At 46.2% G+C, this 26,917-nt stretch overlaps 1 long non-coding RNA gene across 1 annotated transcript; it reads right to left on the reverse strand.

The window, feature by feature from the left end:
• Window positions 1-221: 221 nt before the first annotated feature.
• Window positions 222-14,130, reverse strand: LOC120882913. The gene is made up of 3 exons (XR_005725612.1): window positions 14,049-14,130; window positions 1,582-1,583; window positions 222-239 (listed from the first exon to the last, which is right to left on the reverse strand). It is a non-coding gene; the product is annotated as an uncharacterized LOC120882913 (long non-coding RNA).
• Window positions 14,131-26,917: the final 12,787 nt, after the last annotated feature.

Raw genomic sequence — 26,917 nt, forward strand, 5'->3', positions numbered from 1 at the left:
ACCCAGAGTGGGCGAAAGAAAAGAGGGATTGAAGCTGAAAGTTATTACTCTGGGGCAGCTTCCACAACTTGGCTGGCTGGCCTCATCAGAGGAGTAGTGAGGATGGAGTGATGTTTTTGCATTTTGGCAATAGGACTACTTGCCTTCACCTGGGTTCTGTGTGACAGCTTTTGTGTAACAACTCCATTTCATATGCAGACCTCTGTCTGTAACTGAGCCATGCGTGTATGTGCTAAGTGCTTCCATCGTGTCCAGCTCTTTGTGACCCTATGGACTGTAACCCGCCAGGCTCCTCTGTGACACCAAAATGAAGCCTCCTGGATGGAAACATACAAGGTTAGAGAAGACAGCGCTGGGCAGCCAGATGCCCAGGAGACAGTCCTGAGGCTGTGACGCCCTCCAGGCGGGCCCCACCGAAGTCAATCAACCGCATTTGGAAGGCAGGTCCCCTGAGCTGCACAGTTCAGAGGGAAATTCAAGACTTAGTTCAGTCCAGAACTTAACTTCTCTATTGTCTACTAAAATTAGCTGCTTCTGTGATCTTCAGATGAACCCAGAATCCATCCATCTTCTCCCAAGCTCAGCCCAGTCCCAGAGGGTAGAGAGGAGAATGGACAGACCAGATGACTCTTTCTTGGTCAAAGCTGGGTCTGAGCCGAGGCACTGGGGAGATTCTTGGTGTTGCTCTAACCCCACGTTGGTGAAACCCCAAGCCCTTCTGCTGACCCCAAGTTAGCCCTGTGTGCTTGGTTGCTAAGTTGGGTCTGCTTTGTGACCCCATGGACTGCAGCCCACCAGGCTCCTGTGTCCATTGGATTTTTCAGGCAAGAATACTGGAGTGGGTAGCCATTCCCTTCTCCGGGGGATCTTCCTGACCTGGGGACTGAACCTGGGTCTCCTGCATTTGCAGGCAGATTCTTTGCCGTCTGAGCCAGCAGTGAAGCCCCAGGTTAACCCTACTCACCTTAAATTCCTGTTTGAATGTGTGCCTTCTATCAGAGCAGACCTCAGACTAGAGAAGATCCAATAAGATGTTTAATGGAAATCTGCCAGTCCCAGGCAGAGTTGACTCTAGACAGGTCCACACAAGAGAGAGAGAGAGAGAGAGGCGAGGAATCAGCTGGAAGCATGATTTAAGATAGCAGAATGGTGGCTTCTTGGCTAGGATGGGGTGATTTGTAGGAGGAAGGGAAGGATTTGTTTGTATTTGCCCTGAGGCCAAGGGATTTGATCAAGAAAGCTTTCACCTGGCATGGAGGAAGGAAAAATGCTCTGGAAAACTGGTAGAACCAGTTACTGCAAAGGTGGCAGGAAGGAGGACCCTGCATACTGCCCCACATCAATAGATTGAAACAAGCGGACATTCTAGTAGAGTGCCAGTCAGCTTGGAATACGCCGATCCTATCAGTCAAAAAGGAAGAAGGACAGGACTATAGGCCTGTACAGGATCTCAGGCTAGTCAACCAGGCTACTGTGACTTTACACCCCACTGTTCCAAACCCCTATACCTACTTAGCCTCCTTCCACCGAAGACTAAAGTTTATACTCTCCTAGATCTCAAGGATGCCTTCTTCTGTGTACGCCTCACCCCAGCGTCACAGCCCATCTTTGCCTTTGAATGGGAAGATCAAGTCGGGGGCACCAAGCAACAGCTCATCTGGACTCCCCCACAAGGGTTTAAGAACTCCCCAGCCATCTTTGGGGAAGCCTTGGCTTCTGACCTGAACTCATTCCATCTGGAAGAGTATGGATGTTGGCTCCTACAATGGGGATGACCTGCTGCTGGACACCAAGACCAAGGAAAAATGCTGGGAAGGGACAAAAGCCCTTCTCCAGCTGCTGATGGAGGCAGGTTACCGGGTGTCGAAGAAGAAGGCACAGATCTGCAAGGAGGAGGTAAGGTATCTGGGGTTTGTTTTAAAGAAGGACACAAGGGTCCAGACCTTAGTTGGGTCCTATATGCTGATGGCACTAGCCTGATAAAACAAGGACAATGGCTGGCAGGTTAGCCAAAGCGGAAGGGCCATCAAGACAGAAAAGGGATGATGGGAATTGCCAAGTGGCAAATTGTTAGTACCAGAGGAACTGGCACACAATCTGGTAAGCCAAACACACCAAGCGACCCATCTAGGCCATGCTGCCTGCTCACAAGTTAATGCTGCCTCTCAGGTATTCAGACAAAACCTCCGGGTATTCAGTTGAAAGGCATCCTGCCCTTTGAACACCTGGGAGTGGACTTCACTGAAATGAAACCTCACCGACACTACCGTTACCTGCTGGTCATGGTATGTACGTTCTTGGGATGGGTAGAAGCTTTTCCTACCCGGACTGAAAGAGCATCAGAAGTAGCCCAGTGCCTGCTTAGGGAAATAGTTCCCAGATTTGGACATCCTACCAGCATTGGGTCAGACAATGACCTGGCTTTTGTGCCGATTTAGTACAACAAGTAAGCAAAACTTAAAACATCAAATGGAAACTGCACACCACATATAGGCCCAGAGTTCTGAGATGGTGGAATGAACCAACCGGACATTAAAGAGACTCTCCAAGTGGATCATAGAGACTGACTGCTCCTGGGTGGACTTGCTTCCGACGGCTCTGCTCAGACTCAGGATGACCCCACAGTCCCAAGGCTATTCTCCATACGAAATTGTGTATGGGGGACCCCCTCCCATAATAAAACAGGTGTCAACAAATTTGCCTCAGGTAAGGGGGAACAGGATTTCACAGCAGATGGAACTGGGTAAGGTAATAAATCAGGTAACTAAGTTTGTATAAGAAAGGGTGCCATTCCCCCTTGGGGAACAGATTCATGAGTTTACGCTTGGTGACCAAGTACGGGTCAAAGATTGGAAACATGATTTGCTAGCCCCTTGGTGAAAGGGCCCTTATGTTATTCTAACTACCCCTACTGCAGTTAAAGTTGCAAGTATTGTCCCTTGGATCCATCATACAAGGGTGAAGGGAACATACAACGCAGACCCAAAAAACGTTGAATGGACAGCACAGAGGGACCCCTCTGACCCTCGAGAGACTAAGACCTTCCTTAAGAAGAAGGAAAAGAAGATTCCGGACGAGTCCTTTCAGGATGAAGTCACACAATCAACTCCTGCTGCTTGGCCTCATCAACGTGATTTTGAATTTAACTTCCGTTTCAACTCAGGACAATGTTTCCATCTCATGGGCACATTCCTACACAGACTTCCACAACACTTCCAACTGCTGGGTATGTGGGGCTATGCCTCTGTGAGTGATGGATGGACTTCCTTGGTGGGTGTCACCACTCTGCAAGGAGATTTTAAACCACTCTCTTTTCTAGGATGACAAAAAGAGACTTTCCTCTCTCTTGTCAATCATAACCTCTCCTTGCTCTCTTGGTGTAAGACCTACAGTCAGTAGACTCGGGTCATGGGGTTACATTTGATATAAATGCCAGTGTAACAAAAGCCTAACCTATTTGTTGTAAATCTACCATGGTAGCTCTGGTAAATCTACCTTATTTATATGCTAGGTGGACAAGACCCATGTTTCAATGATACGAGTATATTGCTGCCTTATTCGTATCCTCTATAGGGACAACAGATATCATGATTAAAGTAGAGGCCTTGACTAATTTCACAAAACATGCCCTCCTAGATGAAACAATGGAGAAGGCAATGGCACCCCACTCCAGTACTCTTGCCTGGAAAATCCCATGGATGGAGGAGCCTGGTAGGCTGCAGTCCATGAGGTTGCTAAGAGTCGGACACAACAGAAGTGACTTAGCAGCAGCAGCAGCAGCAGCAGCAGCAGATAGAACAAAAGCCATCCAAGCCTTAAATGAAGAGCAAATCCAAATGAGAAAAGCAGTAATTCCTAATAGAATGGCTTCGGACATACTCACAGCTGCTCAAGGAGGGACCTGTGCCATAATTAAGGTTGAATGTTGTGTATACATTCCTGACTTATCTGGCAATGTATCGACTGCTTTAGATGACATGAAAAACCAGGTAAAAGCAATGTCAAATGAAAACATTCCTTTCTGGACTTCGGTTCTATCTTGGGTGAAGGGCGATTGGTGGAAAACTATATTTCCCACTGTTATAGTTGCCTTGATAGTTCTGCTTTGTGGACCCTGAATTTTACAATGTATTATGAACTCTGTAACCCGAAGGTTGATATGATTCTCCCAAATTGGCGGTTGGAGAGCCAGGGTGCAATATATCCCTATGAATGATGCTCATAATATGAGTTAAGAGCATCAAGAGGGGGGAATGAAGAAGGAATTCATAGGGCCTGGACTCCATCTTAGGCCTGTTCATGCTGATCATGCTCAGCCACCTTTCCAATGGACTCTGAACTCTGTGTTTGCTAAGTCACTTTAGTCGTGTCTGACTCTGTGCAACCCCACAGACGGCAGCCCACCAGGCTCCCCCGTCCCTGGGATTCTCCAGGCAAGAACATTGGAGTGGGTTGCCATTTCCTTCTCCAACACAGTAAAGTGAAAGTGAAAGTGAAGTCACTCAGCCATGTCCAACTCCCAGTGACCCCATGGACTGCAGCCTACCAGGCTCCCCCGTCCATGGGATTTTCCAGGCAAGAGTACTGGAGTGGGGTGCCATTGCCTTCTCCGAACTCTGTGTTTAGTGCCTATGAAAACAACAACAGAAGGATAAGACCCCCTCAAGACAGGAGAACCTTGAAGATCGTATCTAGGTTACTCATCGCCTAAGAGAAACCATACACTAATCACCCCTTCCTTCAGACAGGCCATAAATTTTTCTGTATCTATCAGAGTGTAACCTCAGGTTTATTGATTATTGGCTAATGTTTGACTGTTTGAGCACACGAGCACATAGCATGTGAATGATGGGGTTATTTGGATGGTATTTTCCTTGGTTTAGGTAATTTGTAGCTCAGATGGTAAAGAATCTGCCTGCAATGCAGGAGACCTGGGTTCGATCCCTGGGTCAGGAAGATCCTCTGGAGAAGGGACTGGCAATCCACTCCAGTATACTTGCCTGGAGAATCCCACAGATAGAGGAGCCTGACTGGCTACAGTTCGTAGGGTCACAAAGAGTCAGACACAACTAGGTGACTAACCCACCCAAGGAAATTGGAGTGGTGGGTTCAGGCACGTACACATGAGGTATAAAAGATTTTCGCAAACGCTGGTCGGGGTCCTTGGCTAAGAGGAGACTCTGCCTGGGGCCCGCTGGTGTGATAAACTGCACTCCACTGCCTGCATTGTCCTTCCTTGATTCCCGGAACTCGTGGCTACAACAAAGGAGCTTCCAGGCTTTCCGGGCTCTGCACCACTCTGTCCCTGCCTCCCCTTCCAGGCTCACTCCCTACCTCTCTGCTGGGAATGCTCTGTGCTCTGGTCATTCTGGATGGTCTTCCATCCTCTCCTGAATTTGCCGGCCAATGCAAGAGACCTGGGTTTGATCCCTGGGCCAGTAAGGTCCCCTGGAGAAGGAAATGGCAACCCACTCCAGTATTCTTGCCTGGAGAACCCCATGGACAGAGAAGCCTGGCAGGCTACAGCCCATGGGGTTGCAAAGAGTCTGACACAACTGAGCACCCAACCCTTGCACTTTCTAGAATGCACCTGGCTGCAGCTGACTGCCTTCCTCTTCCTGATCTCCTTGGATTCCCGTCTTGAGGATTGTACCTGCATACCCTCAGTCTCTAAGTCTCCTTTTCCCCAGATCTCCATAGCTGATCAGTCATGATGACCCATGGGCATCTCTTTGATCTCTCCCTTCTGCATCCTCACAGCCATCTTCCTCCTTTCCAGATCTCATCATTTTTGGCCCGAGGATTGTTCCAGCCTCCCAGCAGGTCCAGTGCTGGGAGCAGCTCACCATACTTTCCTGGAGCAGTCTTGTCCAAATGTCGAAGTGACCATTTCACTTCTTGCTTCAAACCCTCTGCAAGCCTCCTCACAGCCTTCAGGCTGAAATACACAAGGAGCTTCCTGGCGTTCCAGGCATTGCACCACTCTGTCCCTGCCTCCTCTTCTAGGCTTACTCCCTACCTCTCTGCTGTGAATGCTCTGTGCTCTGGTCATTCTGGATGGTCTTCCATCCTCTCCTGCCTCTGCACTGGCTCTCACCCCTGTCTGGCGTGCCCTACCACCCCCACCCTGCTGCTCAAAGTCTAAAACACCTGTGGTCCTTCAGGACTCAGCACATGCACCCTATCCCCCAGTCTAGGTTCAGAACCCTGCTCCGGCTCCCCAGCCTCCTGGTTTACCTTTCCAGGTACTCACGTGTTACACGCGAGATTCCTGGCCTTTGGCAACCCTTGTGGGTATGAGGATGTTGGCACTGACACCTGGTCCTGGATTTCAGTGCAGATCCCGTAATACAAACTAAGTCTACTTGATGACCATCCAGGGAGACAGACCCTTAATCGCCCCAAGGTGTGGCTGCCAGTGCCCAGAAGCACAGCTGCAGCCGAGATCAGGCATGGGGCCAGGCTCCCCAGGAGCCAAGAGGCCACTCAGGCTTCCAGGAGGGCAGTGACTGGGTCAGATTGCCCCTTGGAACAATGCGGACCTTGCCCTCTCTGGGAGGAGAGCCTGGCCTGGGAAACCTGCTGCTTGTCCAATCAGGTTTCTCCTTCCAAATCACCAACAATCTGGTAAACCACCTCAAGCCCCTCCTTCCCAGTAATGAGTAGGGGGATGGAGAGCAGTCAGATGGGCCTTTTCCTTCATCTCCTCCCTGGAAAGTGGAGGGGGAAGGCCCTCCCTTCCGGGGAAATGTGAAGAACAGAACTAAGTGTGTCCCCAACATACCTGTGGCCCAGACCCTGAAGAATTTGCAGCCATTTCAGGAGACCTCAGTTTGATCCCTGGGCCAGTAAGGTCCCCTGGAGAAGGAAATGGCAACCCACTCAGGTATTCTTGCCTGGGGAACCCCATGAACAGAGGAGTCTGGCAGGATACAGCCCATGGGGTTGCAAAGAGTCTGACACAACTGATTACCCAACACTTGCACTTTCTAGATAGAATCTGGCTGCAGTTGACTGCCATTTTCTTCCTGATCTCCTTGGATTCCCGTCTTGAGGATTGTACCTGCATACCCTCAGTCTCTAAGTCTCCTTTTCCCCAGATCTCCATAGCTGATCAGTCATGATGACCCATGGGCACCTCTTTGATCTCTCCCTTCTGCATCCTCACAGCCATCTTCCTCCTTTCCAGATCTCATCATTTTTGGCCCGAGGATTGTTCCAGCCTCCCAGCAGGTCCAGTGCTGGGAGCAGCTCGCCACACTCTCCTGGAGCAATCTTGTCCAAATGTCGAAGTGACCATTTCACTTCCTGCTTCAAACCTTCTGCAAGTCTCCTCACTGCCCTCAGGGTGAAAGACCCAAGGTTCTTCCTGGCGTTCCAGGCATTGCACCACTCTGTCCCTGCCTCCCCTTCCAGGCTTACTCCCTACCTCTCTGCTGTGAATGCTCTGTGCTCTGGTCATTCTGGATGGTCTTCCATCCTCTCCTGCCTCTGCATTGGCTCTTACCCCTGTCTGGCGTGTCCTACCACCCCCACCCCGTGGCTCAAAGTCTAAAACACCTGTGGTCCTTCAGGACTCAGCTCATGCACCGTATCCCCCAGTCTAGGTTGGAAACCACTGCTCCAGTCTCCCCAGCCTCCTGGTTTACCTTTCCAGGTACTCACATGTTACACACGAGACTCCTGGCCTTTGGCAACCCTTGTGGGTGTGAGGATATTGGCACTGACGCTTGGTCCTGTGTTTTCAGTGCTGCTGCTGCTGCTGCTGCTGCTAAGTCGCTTCAGTCGTGTCCGACTCTGTGCGACCCCATAGACGGCAGCCCACCAGGCTCCCCCGTCCCTGGGATTCTTCAGGCCAGAACACTGAAGTGGGTTGCCATTCCCTTTTCCAATGCATGAAAGTGAAAAGTGAAAATGAAGCCATTCAGTCGTGTCTGACCCTCAGCGACCCCATGGACTCCAGTCTTCCAGGCTCCTCCATCCATGGGATTTTCCAGGCAGGAGTACTGGAGTGGGGTGCCATTGCCTTCTCCGGTTTTCCGTGCAGATCCCCCTATACAAGCTAAGTTCTACTTGATGACCATCCAGGGAGACAGACCCTTAATCGCCCCCAGGTGTTACTGTCAGTGCCCAGAAGCCCACCTGCGGCAGAGACCAGGCATGGGGCCAGGCTCCCCAGGAGCCGAGAGGCCACTCAGGCTTCCAGGAGGGCAGTGACTGGGTCAGATTGCCCCTTGGAACAATGCGGACCTTGCCCTCTCTGGGAGGAGCGCCTGGCCTGGGAAACCTGCTGCTTGTCCAATCAGGTTTCTCCTTCCAAATCACCAACAATCTGGTAAACCACCTCAAGCCCCTCCTTCCCAGTAATGAGTAGGGGGATGGAGAGCAGTCAGATGGGCCTTTTCCTTCATCTCCTCCCTGGAAAGTGGAGGGGGAAGCCCCTCCCTTCCAGGGAAATGTGAAGAAAAGAACTAAGTTTGTCCCCAACACACCTGTGGCCCAACTGTAACGAATCTGCCGGCCAATGCAGGAGACCTGGGTTTGATCCCTGGGCCAGTAAGGTCCCCTGGAGAAGGAAATGGCAACCTACTCCAGTATTCTTGCCTGGGGAATCCCACGGACAGAGGAGCCTGGCAGGCTACAGCCCATGGGCTTGCAAAGAGTCGGACACAACTGAGCACAGCACATCTGCACACGTAGGTACCAAGCATCTAGATTTTAATCCTCCCCTTATTCTCTGTATACCTGGAAGTCATCATGGTGCCAAGCATGTAGATGTTGCTTAATAAATGTTTGCCTGATAGTGCACTACCCGAAGAGACAGCAACGTGTGCAGTAAAGTGATTGAGCATGTGGAGCTCTGAAATCTGAGTACCTGAGTTCAGAGTCAGACTCCATCATTTACTGTGCAACCCAGAGCAAACTGCTTCACCTGATATGATGACTTTCTTACCTCAAAAATGAATTTAAGAACAGTGCCTATTGTTTTAGGGTGTTGAGAATGAAATTATTTAATACGTGTAAACCAAGTATACCAGGGCTTGATGTGTAGTACATACTCACGTGGTATGTACTACATACCCACGTGGTATGTACTACATACCTGTAGAGGTGTTGCACACAGGACCTAAGCTGGTACCCAAGCCAGGCATTCGGAGAATTCCTCTTAACTCTTCTCAGTTCCTTAGTGAGAATTTTTCTTAGTGATGAAATCTACATGTAAACATACACACATAAGCAGATATATAGGTATGTGTGTATGTATACACATATAATCAGGTTTTTAATACTCTAATGTTTAATACTCTAATGAAAGAGATGGGAATACCAGACCACCTAACCTGCCTCTTGAGAAATCTGTATGCAGGTCAGGAAGCAACAGTTAGAACTGGACATGGAACAACAGACTGGTTCCAAAAGGAAAAGGAGTAAGTCAAGGCTGTATATTGTCACCCTGCTTATTTAACTTACATGCAGAGTACATCATGAGAAACGCTGGACTGGAAGAAACACATGCTGGAATCAAGATTGCTGGGAGAAATATCAATAACCTCAGATATGCAGATGACACCACCCTTATGGCAGAAAGTGAAGCGGAGCTAAAAAGCCTCTTGATGAAAGTGAAAGAGGAGAGCAAAAAAGTTGGCTTAAAGCTCAACATTCACAAAACGAAGATCATGGCATCTGGTCCTATCACTTCATGGGAAATAGATGGGGAAATAGTAGAAACAATGTCAGACTTTATTTTTTTGGGCTCCAAAATCACTGCAGATGGTGACTGCAGCCATGAAATTAAAAGACGCTTACTCCTTGGAAGAAAAGTTATGACCAACCTAGATAGTATATTCAAAAACGGAGACATTACTTTGCCGACTAAGGTCCGTCTAGTCAAGGCTATGGTTTTTCCAGTAGTCACATATGGATGTGAGAGTTGGACTGTGAAGAAGGCTGAGCGCCAAAGAATTGATGCGTTTGAACTGTGGTGTTGGAGAAGATTCTTGAGAGTCCCTTGGACTGCAAGGAGATCCAACCAGTCCATTCTGAAGGAGATCAACCCTGGAATTTCTTTGGAAGGAATGATGCTAAAGCTGAAGCTCCAGTACTTTGGCCACCTCATGCGAAGAGTTGACTCATTGGAAAAGACTCTGATGCTGGGAGGGATTGGGGGCAGGAGGAGAAGGGGCCAACCGAGGATGAGATGGCTGGATGGCATCACGGACTCGATGGACATGAGTCTGAGTGAACTCCGGGAGATGGTGATGGACAGGGAAGCCTGGCATGCTGTGATTCATGGGGTTGCAAAGAGTCGGACATGACTGAGAGACTGAACTGAACTGAATGTCCTTTCTACTTTTTTTTTTTTAATTTGACAGTGTCAGGTCTTAGTTGAGTCACGAGGAATCTTTTGTGGTGGTTCAAGGGTTTAGTTTCTCTGAGGCACCTTAGTTCCTTAACCAGGAATCAAACCTATTTCCCTGCACTGCAAGGCAGATTGTTTACCACTGGACCACCAGGGAAGTCCCCTCCTGTCTGCTATTTTGATATTAAAATGTCCCGTGTTTCAGGAAATGACGCTGATAAGCAATGATCATTGTTGTTTTTACTATCTCGAAAAACCAAACTAAACCTTGCTCCCCCAAGTGCACTTTGAGATGTTACTCCTGGTCTGTGAGTACAAAAGCCTGAGAAATACTTTGTCACTGGGGGTGGGGGGCGGTTTCTCTCCCTCCTGATGTTGCAGAATTGATGACAGTGGTTCCCAACCTTGGCTGCACAATTAGCATCACACTGATCCCTGGGTCTGGCCCCCCAGGTTTCTAACACAATAGGTCTAGATGCCAGGACTTTACAAGTTGGCCACGGACAGGCAGGTAAGTGAGCTTGGACCAAGAGCCAAACGGTGACCATTTATTTCCTTTTTTTGTTCTCTAATCAAATACCCAAATACTTCAATACTTTGGCTGCCTTATGTGACAAGTTGACTCATTGGAAAAGACCCTGATGCTGAGAAAGATTGAGGGCAGGAGGAGAAGGGGGTGACAGAGGATGAGATGGTTGGATGGCATCACCGACTTTATGGACACGAGTTTGAGCAAACTCCGGGAGATAGTGAAGGACAGAGAAGAATGATGGGCTGCAGTCCATGGGGCCACAGAGTCAGACAAGACTTGGGGACTGAACAACAACTATCAAATACATGCTTCTTTTTCTTTATTATTGCCAGAGTGAAAAATGGATCAGATAAAAACAAACAGTAGTTTGTTGAAAGGGCAGAGAATGGAAAGAAAATGTCACAAAGCATTTGACTTATAATTGATTAGCATTTGGAAACCGTATCTCATCAACAAACTTCTCTCTTTATACTGCCTAGGTTTAGGAATCTCTTGATTCCAAATTGTGTTTGATAAGATCTCATTCTCTTCCTTCATGTTTCATTTGTAAACAACTCTTCACTTTAAAAAAGTGAAACAACACGAAGAAGCAAATCTCTCAAAATATTGCCAAAGTATTCCTCTTCATGCCATGATTCTGACATCATCCAAGACATTTGGTTACCCAGAAATGTCCTTCCTCTTGGCTTTTAAAATGCCTTATATACTAAGATACATTTCTAATTATGTTTCAAATAAGAACCATATGTTTTAAACACTGTAGATTGAAATCTCTTCCTGAATCTTGTTTAAAAACTCTTAGGAGTGGGTGGCATTTTTGGCTCACCCTTCCCTCACTCTTTCTGTATATTTCCCAAAGATTTTAACATCCTCAAATATTTTTCCTGGGAATTTGAAAATTTGCCTCTAACAGAAAAGCATTGACATCAGTTGACTTTTCACAAGGCTCAACTATGAGCATGAAGAAAAGAAAGCATTAATTTCTCCTTTTGCCACCAAGGTCCGTATAGTCAAAGCTTCGGTTTTTCCAGTATTCATGTACAGATGTGAGAGTTGGACCATAAAGAACACTAAGTGCCAAAGAACTGATGGTTTCAAATTGTGGTGCTGGAGAAGACTCTTGAGAATACCTTGGACAGCAGAGAGATCAAGCCAGTAATTCCTAAAGGAAATCAACCATGAATATTCATTAACAGGACTGATGCTGAAGCTCAAGCTCCAATACTTTAGCCACCTGATGTGAAGAGCCAGTTCACTAGAAAAGACCCTGATGCTTGGAAAGATTGAAGGCAGGAGGAGAAGGGGGTGACAGAGGATGAGATGGTAGGATGGCATCATTGACTCAATGGACTTGAGTTTGAGCAAACTCTGGGAGATAGTGGAGGACAAGGAAGCCTGGCATGCTGCAGTCTATGAGGTCGCAAAGAGCCGACTTAGCCAATGAACAGCAACAAATTTCTCAGGGAGCAGCATCACTAGGGTTCGCCCTTCTCAGAACCAGAAAATAGCTTGACGTCCGATTCCCCACCTTTCTGCTCTGCAGAACCTTGGCTTTCACCTTTCTTGTAAATGGCAGAGGCCTGCTTTGTTTTAACAGTCTCTCTAACTCAGCCTTATCCTGCCTTAAGCATTCATTAAGCTGATGTCACAGGGAAGTGCAAAGTAATATGGGAACAATTAGCGTCAGCTTAGAATACGAGTTTCTTTCTCTCTTGGGATCTGGCCAAAACCCTACTGGCTGGAGATCACGTGTCGGTCTAGATCAAGTTCCCATGTCGTGAACTATATTGAGGCAGAGTGTCTAACCTGCCTGGGTGGCAATGGCTGGGGTCTGAGCATGAAGGGAGCCCAGCTAAGGAGAGAAGAATAGAAACAGAGGCTTCCAGTGTTTTCAGAGGTCAAGGCCACTGCTGTGTTTCTTAGTTCCAACTGAGGTTGCTGCAGAGGAGGCAAGATCAGGCAAAGGGGTGGGGACTGATGGCCGTGACCTCTCTGGTCAGTTACTCTGTCCAGAGGCGGCTACTCTGGGAGGCAGTCTGGAGAAGATGCTTTCATGTGGTCTTTTCTTTTATCCATAGGAGAGGCCTACTTAGGAAGGGTTCTGAAGATACATCATTATTCACTCCGCTGACCGGTGTGCAGAGTCAGGGAGGGTTGGGGGCACTAGTCAAGTTCAGCAGTAATTTTCTCCCGCTGGACCGGTACCAAGTGAAGTATGGCCCTCAGGATATTTTCCATTTTCGTCTTCTGCCTGACTCCCTCTTCTCCCATGTCTTGTCATGGCTAGGATGTTCTGTGCTTTTCCACCCCAGCACTGGTTCCCAAGGAAATCTAGGGTGACAAGGGAGTTTTCCTCTCATGAGTTGTGATTCTCTGTGTCTGCTTGTGTATCTTTCCACTTTGGGGAGGTTAGCAGTTTCCCTGAGTTCTCACTTCTCTTTCAGATTTAAGAAGAGTGCTTGATTTTTCGGTGTGTTTGGTTTTGTACTTGTTAGGATAGAATAGGTCTTCTAAGGTTACATGCTGATGTGACGTTTAGTTGCTAAATCTTGTCTGACTCTTTGTGACCCCATGGACTGTAGCCCACTAGACTTCCCTGTCCTTCTCTATCTCCTGCTGTTTGCTCAAACCCATGTCCACTGAGTCAGTGATGCCATCCAACCATCTCATCCTCAGCCACCCCCTTTTCCTCCTGCCCTCAATCTTTCCCAGCATCAGGGTCTTTTTCAATGAGTCAACTCTGCATCAGGTGACCAAAATGATGGAGCTTCAACTTCAGCATCAGTCCCTCTAATGAATATTCAGGGTTGATTTCCTTTAGGATTGACTGGTTTGAACTCCTTGCAGTCCAAGAGACTCTTAAGAGTCTTTTCCAACATTCAGATTCAAAAGCATCAGTTCTTTGGTGCTCAGCCTTATTTATGGTTCAGCTCTCACATCCATATATGATTACTGGAAAAGCCATAGCTTTGACTATATGGACATTTCTCAGCAAAGTGATGTCTCTGCTTTTGAATATGCTGTCTAGGTCTGTCATAGCTTTCCTTCCAAGAAGCAAGCATCTTTTAATTCATGGCTTCAGTCACGGTTCACAGTCATTCTGGAGCCCAAGAAAATAAAGTCTGTTACTCATTACAGGTGAGCGTGCAAAGTCACTTCAGTCGTGTCCAACTCTTTGCGACCCTCTGGACTGTAGCCCACCAGGCTCCTCTGTCCAGGGCATTCTCCAGGCAAGAATACTGGAGTGGGTTGCCATGCCCTCCAATTGTCTCCAATGGAGTTTTCTCCTGCCTATTGCAGCTGCAATTCAGCCTCTGTACCCAGGTACCTAACTGAATCTCAGAGACTGAGTTTGGGGTGAAGTAGAAAAGAATAGCTTAATTGCTTCGCCAGGCAAAGGGGGCCACAGTGGGCTAATTCCTTCAAAACTTTTTGTCCCAACAAGAAGAGGGGGTAGTGAAGAATTTTACTGTCCTAGTTTAAAAAGCAGTGTGTGATCAGCTTGTGGACATTCTTCTGGGTGTTTGGTGGTCGGGTAATGGGAGTCACTGGAGAAGCCCAGTTGTCTATGAAGCCTCTATTGCAAGATGGTGTCTCCTGTTTTCTTTGAACAGGGAAAGTAGACAGGAAACCCAATTGTGGAGAGCTCAGCTATTTTTATTCTTGTTTTTCCATTGCCTTCCTTCTGCAAGTATATTAGAGAACCATTGGAGAGAGAAAACTATGAAGTGTTGCTTTTTAGAAATGACTATGAAAGCTTTTATCACTGCTATAACCTTAAGAGCCTAAGCTCTACTTTTTGAAATTTTAGGGAGAGTGAGCCTTTTGCAGGAAGGGGGACCCCTTCCAGAGCCCAAAACTGGGCTCTTGTCTAACACTCAGAAATGAATTGTCCGAGGATACACATGTGCTGACAAAGCAAGAGATTTTTTATTGGGCAAGGGTGCCCGGGTGGAGAGCAGTAGAGTAAGGAAACCCAGGATAACAGCTCTGCCACATGGCTTGGGTTTTATGGTGATGGGATTAGTTTCTGGGTTGTCTTTAGCCAATCATTCTGACTCAGAGTCCTTCCTGGTGGTACACGCCTTGTTCAGCCAATATGGATGCCAGCGAGAAGGATTCTGGGAGGTGGTCAGACATGTGGTGTCTCCTTTCGACCTTTGCCAAACTCTTTTCATTGGTGGTGGCCTATTAGTTCCGTGTTCCTTACCAGGACCTCCTGTCATAAAACAACTCATGCAAATGGTTACGCTGGTGCCTGGCCAGGGTGGGCAGTTGCAGTCAGTGTGCTTCCCCTAACAAGCCTGTAATTTCAAGATACGTTAAATAGGAAAATTTGAACCACGTCTTCCAAGTGCCCTTCTTCGTAAATCTATTTGGAATCAAGCTTTAAAATCACCACCAGCAAATCATTTTCGTAGCCTGTATGGCAACTGAACTTTCTTCTATTTAATTTTTCAGCACTGCTTTATTATAAGACATCGGTTGCAAAAAAGAAAAAATAAGTTATTTGTATTGTAAGCTGAAAAGAATGAGAATCATAGAGTAGATGAGCAGCAATCTCTTCTGAGTATGGCAAGAAAAACAGACTTTTCAACTGTGCCTTTAGATTCAGTCAGGTTGATGGAAACAAATACCCCCAGGTCATTCGCCTTAAAACCTAAATAAAGAAACAATCTGCCCACCAGAGGTATAGGAATGGTATAGAATTTAAAGACTCAAGAGACACTTTTTTATAACAATTAACCTGGGGTATCCTCTAATGCACATTGATGAAGTCTCTTTTGTGTATCGTTGGGAAGGTCCCTTGGAGGAGGCAATAGGTATTTTTGCTTTGAGAATCCCATGGACATAGGAGCCTGGCGGGCTACAGTCCATGGGGTTGGAAAAAGTCGGACACCACTGAGCGACTAATACTATTTCTAATGGGAGTAGGCGTCATCAACCTTCTGGTTCCAGCCTGTCTGGGGTCTGCGTGCTTGTGGGCAGCACGCAGTTAACCTTCTTTCACCTCCTGGGAGTTTTCGTATCTGTAAAGCAGCTCAAAGATATTGTTATGTATATCCCTTGAGGGGGAACCAGGACCCTACCCCAAGGCTACACTATTGTCTTTTGATTGCTCCTCAAACCCCCTCCCTTCCCTGATTAGCAACTGTTTGAACCCGCCCTTTGGAACCCAGGGAAGGTCACAGAGGTGGAATGAAGCCTATTTCCTGCAAACAAAAAATGTGTGTGTGTGGGGGGGTGTGCAGCGTGGAGCGCTCTGGGCACAGAAAGACTTTTGTGCCCAGGAGCCCTACAAGGTCCTGCTCAGTTTCACTATCCACAGAGCACTCTGAATAGACCTGAGAATTTGAATAGCTGAAGCTTGGTAGTTCACTTCAGATAGTCTTCCTGATCTTCAAGGTTCAGAAGAACTTTCTAGAAAAAGTTAATTGCATGTTTGAAAATGGACTGAGTCCTCTAGGGTTTTTGGGCAGAGATGAGGTCTCAGACAGGGGTGTGGGAAGGCTTACTGGTGGTTAACCTTCTACTTGCACTGACTCATATCTTAATTCCCATTTGGTGTGAGGAGGACACCAATTTGAGAAACTAAGATGTTCCCTTCTATGCCCTAGGCCCTCAAATCCCAAATTCAAGTTCTTCTGGTTTGTCTTTGTTTTTTGGCAACAGCAGCTGCAAGAGTCTCTGAATTTCTTCAAGCTCCACTTTCCTACAGAGTTCAACCTAGAAAATTCCTTCTAGGGTATCTGAGCTTTTAAGAAGGGTTTTTTTTTTTTTTTTTTTTTAATGTATTGGGTTTTTAAAAAATGCATTGATCTGTAAGATCACATGGAAAAAACCCTAATGAATTTTTTTGGCCAACCCAATACTTGACCCAGCAGTTTTAGCTGTTATCCATGGAAGGGCTGTTTCAAATAGCCTACCCAACCCTGTTCCCAAAAGGGAAGGATATGCTTGGCTACATCCGGTCTTCATCAAGTCACAGGGGATTCTCTCTAGTTGTATCATGCAAGCTCCAGAGCACGTGGCCTCAGTAGTTGCGGTTCATGGGCTTACGTGCACCCCTCCCCTCCCCCCGAATTTTGTTGTTCAGTCACTCAGTTGGGTCCGACTCCTTGCAACCCCATAGACTGCAGCACGCCAGGTTTCCCTGTCCTTCACTGTCTCCCGGAGTTTGCTCAAACTCATGTCCATTGAGTTGGTGATGCCATCCAACTCTCTCATCCTCTGTTGCCCCCTTCTTCCTCAATCTTTCCCAGCATCAGAGTCTTTTCCAATGATATGGGATCTTAATTCCCTGACCAAGGATTGAACCCATGTCCCCTGCGTTGGAAGGCAGATTTTTAACCACTGGATCACCAGGGAAGTCCTTTGATTTTCATAGTACAATTTATTCATATGAAATCTCCCTCCTCACTCTTGCTTATTATCTGATGGCTCCAAGGAGATTATCCACTCGCTTACATTCTGTCTTGACCCTCAAGGCTTGACAAGTGTTCCTGGCACATGTAATAAATGACTGTGAAAGATGATGATAATGATATTAATAATAACAGTGAAATAATAATAGAAAAGATCTTACACATGGGACAAGTGCAGTGCCAGCTGATGGCCCTGGACCACTTCAGATCATCTGACACACACTGGGGGATTTGACCTCTGAGAGCATCATATACCCTCAACTTAAAACTGGTCCGCATTGCCTTTCTCACAGAGACCATATTGCTTAGCCTGGTATCCACACGAGTCTGGCTGTAAACTAGTCTTTATTCTTTTTGCATCCTGTGCTCTTCCCAAGGCAAATCTACTTGGTGTTTCCCAAACATGCCACACATCTTTGTTTTCACTAATTCCTCTGCCTTTGCTGCTGTTCCTACCACCTCTTTGGAGACGGTCACATATATACTGCTATATTTCAAATAGCTAACTAAGACTTCCCTGGTGGTCCAGTGGTTAATGCAGGGAGTGCAGATTCAATCCCTGCTTGGGGAGCTAAGATCCCACGTGCCTTGGGGCCCAGAAACCAAAAAATAAAACAGAAGCAATATTGTAACAAATTCAATAAAGACTCTAAAAATGATCCACATCAAAAAATCTTTTTAAAAAATAAAATAGATAACCAACAAGGACACAGTGTATAGCACAGGGAACTCTGTGCCACACAGTGTAATAACCTAAATGAGAAAAAAGAATTTGAAAAAGAATAGATAGATGTATGGGGAGCTTCCCAGGTGGTGAGAGTGGTAAAGAGAGCCCACCTGCCAAGGCAGGAGGCATAAGAGACACAGGTTCAATCTCTGAGTCAGGAAGACCCCCTGGAGGAGGGCATGGCAACCCACTCCAGTATTCTTGCCTGGAAAAGTCCATGGACACAGGAGCCTGGCAGGTCAATCGGGTTGCAAAGAGTCAGACACGACTGCCTGACTGGGCACACATGCCTAGATACATGTATATGTATAACTGAATCACTTTGCTGTACCTCTGAAACTAACACCACATTGTTAATCAATTACACTCCAATATCAAATAAAAGTGATCCTTTCTGTAACTCCCCACACTGTTTGGGGTCTACCTTATATCTTATCATATGCATCTTGCATTACAACTACTTATAATTTTTTTTACATGGATTCCCCTAAAACATTGATGGTATAGACAATAAATATAAACAGCAAAATGGATCATCCAAACAGGCTTAGGCACTTCCCTGGTGGTCCAGTGGTTAAGACTGTAGGCTCCCAGTGCAGAGGGCCTGGGTTCAATCCTTGGTCAGGGAACTAGATCCCATATGCTGCAACTAAGACCCAGTGCAGCCAAATAAATAATTAAAAAAAAAAAAAAAAAAAAAGGCTTAGGTTGTAGACCTCAAACACTATCAAAACAAAGGAATCAGTCTACTCCAGACAGAAATACTTTATCTTTCAGGCTGAGATTTCTGAATATGGTCAAGTGGGGTCAGGAAGTCCCTTTATTTAAAATGATTATTCTCTGATGGTTGTACACCTTCTACAGAATGGTTGGGGAACCCGGTTTGTGTTTTTAAAAAACAATCAAAAGCACATGGAGAATTTCATCAGAGGACACTCTGTGGTAAAGGAATGTAAAACTAAAAGTTAGTGTTGGTGACACCCACACCGAATTGACTCTGACTCAGCAGTTTCTTTCCATCAGCAGTTCCTGTAACTTTCTATCAGCAGTTCCTGTAACCTTGTTGAATTTCTCATTTATACTGTTACTCCACTGAATCCCGTCACCCTGGAAAACAGGAACCCAACATAGGCATTTCTCTTGTTTCTAGAGGCTGGGTTTTAAGATGGAAAATTCCAGGTTATAAAATCAAGTGTTTGAAATGCTGTCTTCATCACAATGTGATACTTTTCCCTCTGAAATAGGAGTTGGCAGCTGTGTTACCAGTTACATTAGTGCATCAAACAGATTGCATTATCATATTTGGTTGACTACTAAGGGTCTTCGAAGTCCTAGAATTCCCTGGCAGTCTGGTGGTTAAAACTCAGTGCTCTCACAGCTGACGGCCTGGGTTCAATCCCTGGTCAGGGAACGATCCCACAAGCTGCATGCTGCTGCTGCTGCTAAGTCCCTTCAGTCGTGTCCGACTGTGCGACCCCATAGACGGCAGCCCACCAGGCTCCCCCGTCCCTGGGATTCTCCAGGCAAGAACAATGGAGTGGTTTGCCATTTCCTTCTCCAGTGCATGAAAGTGAAAAGTGAAAGTGAAGTCGCTCAATTGTGTCTGACTCTTAGCGACCCCATGGACTGCAGTTTACCAGGCTCCTCAGTCCCTGAGATTTTCCAGGCAAGAACACTGGAGTGGCTTGCCATTTCCTTCTCCACCGTGCCACCAAAATAACAAAACAAAACTTCTAAGTCCTAGAAAAATACCTGTGATGGATGAATTCCCTCTGGTACTCTTTTAAAGGACATATGGAAACAGCAGGACTACTGCTGTATATATTCCTAATAATACCAGTACATGATTTTATTCTATTTTATATTTAATTTTATTTTTGGATTTTGGGTCGAATTTACTTTTAATCTATAATTTTATTCTAGAGTTTATTTTAAAATGTTGTGTTACTTTCAGGTGTATAGCAAAGTGATTCAGTTATACATGTCAGTTCAGTTCAGTTTAGTTCAGTCGCTCAGTCGTGTCCAACTCTTTGCGACCCCATGAATCGCAGCACTCCAGGCCTCCCTGTCCATCACCAAATCCCGGAGTTCACTCAGACTCACTCACCCATCGAGTCAGTGATGCCATCCAGCCATCTCATCCTCTGTCGTCCCCTTCTCCTCCTGCCCCCAGTCCCTCCCAGCATCAGGATCTCTTCCAATGAGTCAACTCTTCACATGAGGTGGCCAAAGTACTGGAGTTTCAGCTTTAGCATCATTCCTTCCAAAGAACACCCAGGACTGTTCTCCTTTATTTTGTTTGTTTGTTTGTTTGTTTTTTGATTTTTTTTTGTTTTTGTTTTTGTTTTTGATCTCCTTTAGAATGGACTGGTTAGATCTCCTTGCAGTCCAAGGGACTCTCAAGAGTCTTCTCCAACACCACAGTTCAAAAGCATCAATTCTTTGGCACTCAGCTTTCTTCACAGTCCAACTCTCACATCCATACATGAGTACTGGAAAACCATAGCCTTGACTAGATGGACCTTTGTTGGCAAAACAATATCTCTGCTTTTGAATATGCTATCTAGGTTGGTCATAACTTTCCTTCCAAGGAGTAAGCATCTTTTAATTTCATGGCTGCAATCACTATCTGCAGTGATTTTGGAGCCCCAAAAAATAAAGTCTGACACTGTTTCCACTGTTTCCTCATCTATTTCCCATGAAGTGATGGGACCAGATGCCATGATCTTCATTTTGTGAATGTTGAGCTTTAAGCCAACTTTTTTGCTCTCTTCTTTCACTTTCATCAAGAGGCTTTTTAGTTCCTCTTTTTTCTGCCATAAGGGTGGTGTCATCTGCGTATCTGAGGTTATTGATATTTCTCCTGGCAATCTTGATTCCAGCTTGTGCTTCTTCTAGCCCAGCGTGTCTCATGATGTACTCTGCATATAAGTTAAATAAGCAGGGTGAAATATACAACCTTGACATAGTCCTTTTCCTCTTTGGAACCAGTACATCTATCTATTCTTTTTCAGATTATTTTGCTATTTAGGTTATTACCGAATACTGAGTATAGCTCCCTGTGCTATCCAGTAGCCCCTTGTTGATTATTTTGTATGCAGTAATGTGTGTGTGTTCATCCCAATTTCCTAATTTATCCCCCACCTCCCGCCATTTCCCCTTTGTTAACTGTAGTTTGTTTTCTATGTCTGAGAGTCTACTTCTCTTTTGTAAATAAGTGCATTTGTATCATATTTTTAGAGTCCACATATAAGTGATATCATATGATATTTGTCTCTATCTGACTTACTGTGGTAATCTCTAGCTCCATCCATGCTGCTGCAAATGGCATTATATTGTTCTTTATAGGGCTGAGTACTATTCCATTGTATGTGTGAATCACATTTTTCTTATCCATTCCTCTGTTGATGGACATTTAGGCTGTCTCCATGACTCAGCTGTTGTAAATAGTGTTGCTATGAACATTGGGGTTCATGTATCTTTTCAAATTATGTCTTGCTCCAGATATACGCCCAGGAGCAGGACTGTGAGATCATATAGTAGTTCTTTTTTTTTTTTTTTTTTAAAGGAAACTCCATTACCGGTCTCCCTAGTGATTGTACCAATTTACATTGTCACCAACAGTGTAGGAAGGTTTCAACTGGTTATTGTTTTTAAACCTCCCTTTTGTTCAAAAGAAAAGTTTGAGGAATCAAACAAAATCCCCTTGGAAAAAGTATGATTTGAGTTAATCTGTCAACTGAGGGAAAAGGAATCCCATCAGAGAAACAGTTTTAACACATCACAAATGGATAGGGTTAGGAGAAGAATGCTAAAGAGTACACACAAAAGATACTTGAAATTAAATTTCAGAAGGAAAAACTCTCTAAGGCAGGAGAGCTGGGCCAAGAAATCTAAACTGGATGCCAGAAACCTCGACAAGAGCCTCGGAGGTCCAAAGTGAAGGAATTAAGGGCTCCATGAGTGTGGGATGCTGAATGATGCTGAGAGCCTTTCAGCCTGCTTAGAGGTTAAATCAGGCAACGTCTCAGGGAATCTCAAGTCTGGCATCTTGTTGATGATGTTGGAGGCATATTGGTGTGGAATTTGTTGTACTCAAATGAGGGTACATGTCTCAAATTCATTCTTAACACAGCCACTGCCAGAAACCCAAGACTCTGCTCAGCCAGAAGCACACCCCTGACTGCTCTGTGCCACCCTAGTCAGACCCAATCCCAGCCCCACCTCCCCTCCATCCTTCTACCCCTTCCCCCACTCCAAGGACACTCTGCTTTGCCATCAGCAAACCCCTCAGCCCTATCCCATTTCTTCAGGAGCACCCAGCTCACCCCAAGAACGTTCCACGGCTGTCCCGGAAATGGAGGCTGTTTTGCTGTCTCTCCTCTCGGAGCTCAGAACAACCCAAAGTTGGGTTTTCCTGGGTCACCATGGCCATGCGCAGACTACGTCTCTCCCTCTCTGTTGCACAAACCCCTGCCCCTCTCCCATACCCCTTCCTCTACTTCCTCCTCCCCCTCTGATGGTGGTCATGCACAGACTTCCAAAAACCACCCCACCACCCACCACACACACTCACACACATGCCTCACATCCTGAAGGTTTTAGCTGCCCACTGCTGACGTGCTCGGTCACTCAACTCGTGTACCATTTTTGGCTTCTTTCAATGTCAGTGGAGATGACGCATTTGCCACACTGGCCTCTCAGACTCTGATTCCTCAACATTCTGGGGGGCAGCCGCCCACCTCTGGACTGGGTCACCCTGTCTGCCCTGGACTGTAACCCCACACCCCTGTCTCCCACTGGCCCTCCCTGCTGCAGCTGTTCCAACACCATTTCCACTCTGCCAGCACCAGCATCCCCGGGCGTGCGCTTACTTGGCAAGGACTCCATCCTGATCAGAACCTTGTCCCTACTCCCCCACCCCCCACTCTCCCACCCCCGTCTCACCTCCCTCATTTATGCTTCCTTTGTCCTGAAACAACACTCTGTCTCTCTCCTTAGGAGATGGGTTGCCCTGGCTCCTTAGAGCCAGTTATTAAATTTTTAGGGATTTTGCAAACTCTTTGACATTGTGGCCATTGGAATTGGCCACACAGAATATTGTGTCTGTGTGCTCAGTCACTCTGTCATCACCAGCTCTTTTGCAACGCCATGGACTGCAGCCCACCAGGCTCCTCTGTCCGTGGGATTCTCCAGGCAAGAATGCTGGACTGGGTTGCCATGCCCTCCTCCAGGGCATCTTCCTGATCCAGGGATGGAACCCTTGTCTCAGGCATCTCCTGCATTGGCAGGCAGGTTCTTTATCATTAGCACCACCTAGGAAGCCCAGATAGGGTATTTATACCGAGTGAAGATTTTGGTTTCCAAAGGTGGGGGTTGTTAAGCACTTCTCAGCTCATCACTGGCTTCCCCAGCACCCTCCTACCACCACTGACATGGGATTCTCTGTTCTCCTCTGGCTTCGCTTCTGCTCTCCTTCGAGCAAAACTTCTCAAGAGGTGCCTCTCGCTCACTCACTCCTCACACCCACTCCAACCTCACTTCTGTCCTTATCAGAGTTGCTGGACTCCTCTCTTGACTCCCAATCCAGCAGACTCTATCTCTGTTCTCGTCTTACTTTGTCTGTGCATCCATCTTCCCGACCCACATCCTCATCTTCAAGCAGGCTCTTCTGAGGCTGCACTTCCCTGTTTTTCTCCTGATTCTCTGGCAGTTCTTTTGCAGAATCTATTACGGCTTCTCCGTAATAGGGAGGCTTCTCCCTCCCCGCTTAGACTCATACACCACTTCAGAAGGTTTGTTTCTAGTGCTGTCCTAGGCTCTGTTCTCTCCTCTGTCCTTTCTCTCCATGTGACCTCCTCTTGTCTTGTGACTTACATACTCTATTGTTGTTGTTCAGCTGCAGAGTCATGTCTGACTCTTTGCGACCCCATGGACTGCAACACACCAGGCCTTCCTGTCCCTCACCATCTCCTGGAGTTTGCCCAAGTTCTTGTCCAGTGGTTAAGACTCCACAACTAGGATTCAAGATTCTGTATGCTGCTAGGACCTAGTACAGCCAAGTAAATAAATAAATAAATATATATATATATATATATATATATTTTAAAGGATGGACAGGGAAGTTTGGTGTACTGCAGTCCATGAGGTCGCAAAGAGTTAGACACCATTGAGCGACTGAACTGAACTGATATTTGTAGAGAAAAAAAGAGCTATAAAGTAACTGGTCTAGAAATACAAATGGGCATATTCTCCTATTTTCCTAAAGTCAGCTGTACTCACAGTAATTAGTAGTAGTATATTGTTAATATTTAAGTTGAGGGTTGTTTCATTACCTATTCTGTAATAAATTTTGAAAGACAGTTGCTAGATCAGAAACACAGAAGGAAATCTCGATCCTTGGGGGTGACACTCGCATTTTTAGAATCCTCGCCTGCCCTGCAATGGGAAGTTCTCCTGTGTAGGGCATGCCCAAAGCAGCCTTGTACACTCGGATCCGCCAAACAACATCTGCTTGTTTCAGTACTGGGTGTTTGCCAGATGAATGTCCCAACTCCAGACAAGTAAGACTTCCTTGGAAAGCTGACTTCATCCTCCTGGTGCTGCTTCCTCCAGAGAGTTGCAGAGCAGGCACGTTCCTCAGGCAGAGAGCAGGGCACCAGAGGGAACCAAAGCACCTACTCTTTTCTACTTTCATTTCTGTACAATATACATTGTAAAATGAAAGTCACTCAGTTGTATCTGATTCTTTGTGACCCCATGGACTATGCAGTCCATGGAATTCTCCAGGCCAGAATACTGGAGTGGGTGGCCATTCCCTTCTCCAGGGGATCTTCCCAATGCAGGGATCAAACCTAGGTCTCCTGCGTTGCGGGCAAATTCTTTACCAGCTGAGCCACAAGGGAACTGTACAATATAACTTCATCAGAAAGCAGAATTTCCATAGAGACTCATTCATTCATTCAGAAACATCTACTGAATGCCATCTCCCTGTACTAGCCCCTGCTCGTGGCTTAGATGGTGAAGAATCTGCCTGCAATGCAGGAGAACTGGGTTTGTTCTCTGGGTTAGGAAGATCCTCTAGAAAAGGAAATGGCAACCCACTCCAGTATTCTTGCCTGGAAAATCCCATGGACAGAGGAGCCTGGTGGGCTACAATCCATGGAGTCACAAAGAGTTGGATACAAATGAGCGACTAACACTTTTCACACTCTCACTTTCTTTCATTTCCCTGCAAGCCACTTGAAAATAACTATTAAAAATGAGGACAGAGCTTTTTCTGAGCCCATTTTATTGAGGTATAATTTATATACAATAACCTTTCCAGGTGTACAGTTCTATGAGTTGACAAATGTATATGGCATAATCACCACCACAATCAAGATCCAGGATATTTCTGTCATCTCAAAGAGTTGTCTTGTGCCTCTTTGTAGAAAAACCCTCCCCTCACCATCAGGACCTGGCAACCATTAATCTTAATTTTGTCCCTATGTTGTTGTTGTTGTTCATTTGCTAAATTGTGTCTGATTCTTGGTGACCCAGTAGACTGTGGTGCACCAGGCTTCCTTGTCCTTCACTAATTCCTGGAGCTTGCACAAATTCATGTTCATTGAGTTGGTGATGCCATTTAACCATCTCATCCTCTGTCACCCTCTTCTCCTCCTGTCCTCAATCTTTCCCAGCATCAGGTTCCTTTCTAATCAGTTGGTTCTTCACATCAGGTGGCCAAAGTATTGGAGCTTTTGCTTCAGCATTAGTCCTTCCAATGAATAGTCAGGGTTGATTTCCTTTAGGATTGACTGGTTTGATCTCCTTGCTGTCCAAGGGACTCTCGACAGTCTTCTCCAACACCACAATTTGAAAGCATCAATTCTTCCATGTTCAGCCTTCGTTATGGTCCAACTCCCAGACCCTTAGGCACTGCCCAAATCGCATTACGTGAGATTTATCACTTTGGAATAAGGACAATGGCACACCACTCCAGTACTCTTGCCTGGAAAATCCCATGGACGGAGGAGCCTGGTAGGCTGCAGTCCATGGGGTCGCTGGGGGTTGGACACGACTGAGTGACTTCACTTTCATGCATTGGAGAAGGAAATGGCAACCCACTCCAGTGTTCTTGCCTGGAGAATCCCAGGAACAGGGGAGCCTGGTGAGCTGCCGTCTATGGGGTCACACAGAGTCGGACACGACTGAAGCGACTTAGCAGCAGCAGCAGCAAGGACTAGACCTAAAATCCAATTTCAGCTTATAGAGTGAGAAGTTTAAGATATAGTCACACATTACTGATGATCTAATGATCATGATTGTAACAGGTTTGAAGTAATTAAGATGTTGATATCTGTGAAAAGCTTTATCTGGCCAGCAGGGGTGCAGAACAACTCGAACCTGTGTATATTGCTGGTAGGAATGCAAACAGGTACAGCATTTCATAAAACAGTTGGGCAGTTCCTTGTTAATTGCTGGTCTCCAAATGATAATCCCACTCCTAAGTATTAATCCAAGAGAAATGAAAATTTATGCCCATACAAAGACCCATATGCAAATGTTTGTGGCAGTTTTTTTTCATAATGCTGAAAGCTGGAACCCACCCAAATGTCCAACAACTGGTGACAGGGTAAATAAGCTGTGATACATCCAGAAATGGAATACTACTCAGGAATAAAAAGGAATGAATGGCTGATGAGGGCAACAATATGGATGAATTTCAAAAGCATTTTGCTAGATGAAATAAGCCAGACACAAAAGCCTCATACTGTGTGATTTACTTGACATTTGGAAAAGGCAGAATGATAGGGTCTTCAATATAAGGGCTGATGCTGAAGCTGAAGCTCCAACACTTTGGCCACCTGATGTGAAGAGCTAACTCATTG

The sequence above is a fragment of the Oryx dammah genome, unplaced genomic scaffold (assembly GCF_014754425.2).
Source record: "Oryx dammah isolate SB20612 unplaced genomic scaffold, SCBI_Odam_1.1 HiC_scaffold_24, whole genome shotgun sequence".
NCBI lineage: Eukaryota > Metazoa > Chordata > Mammalia > Artiodactyla > Bovidae > Oryx > Oryx dammah.